The sequence below is a fragment of the Columba livia genome, chromosome 12 (genome assembly GCF_036013475.1).
Source record: "Columba livia isolate bColLiv1 breed racing homer chromosome 12, bColLiv1.pat.W.v2, whole genome shotgun sequence".
Lineage (NCBI taxonomy): Eukaryota > Metazoa > Chordata > Aves > Columbiformes > Columbidae > Columba > Columba livia.
In genome coordinates, this window is record NC_088613.1 from 6,775,571 (window position 1) to 6,776,161 (window position 591).

Here is a 591-nt window from a genome sequence, read left to right on the forward strand (position 1 = left end):
TAGTTGTTTTTAGAAGTAAAAAAAGACTTCATCAATAGGTCAACAGTACCCTTCCTCCTATGGAGTTTTTCCATCACAATTCTTGATACTTTAAAAACACTGCAGGGTATTGCTGTCTCACTCCAGGCAGTTACGTATTTGGATGAATCCAGCATTTTCCAAGAGATCTGTTGTTTTGTTAATCTCTAACACTACATTTATATGGTTCTAAAGTACACCCTGGATGTAGCTGCTCTTCTGCAATGTAACTATATCACACTCTGCATTCCCTCGGTATCTTAGTCTAAATTAATATCCTCTTGAAAAGGAAAAAGTTCTTGAAAGGTGAGAATGGGAACCTTCAGTGAGTCAGTCACTTCATGTTATTAACTAGTGGTCAATGCAAAGCAGCTTGCCCACTGCACCAAGCCAAGAAGAACACACAGACAGGCAGAGTTACCACTGAGTAAGTGCCATACTCGACGTACGCATTCTCACTTCTCTCCTGGTAAAACATTCATGGGCCTCTAACTGCATAGGAAATACTGCATTTATGGATTAAAACAACAGTTTTGAAGTTATACTTTCAGAAAAAGGACAGATATGCAAATA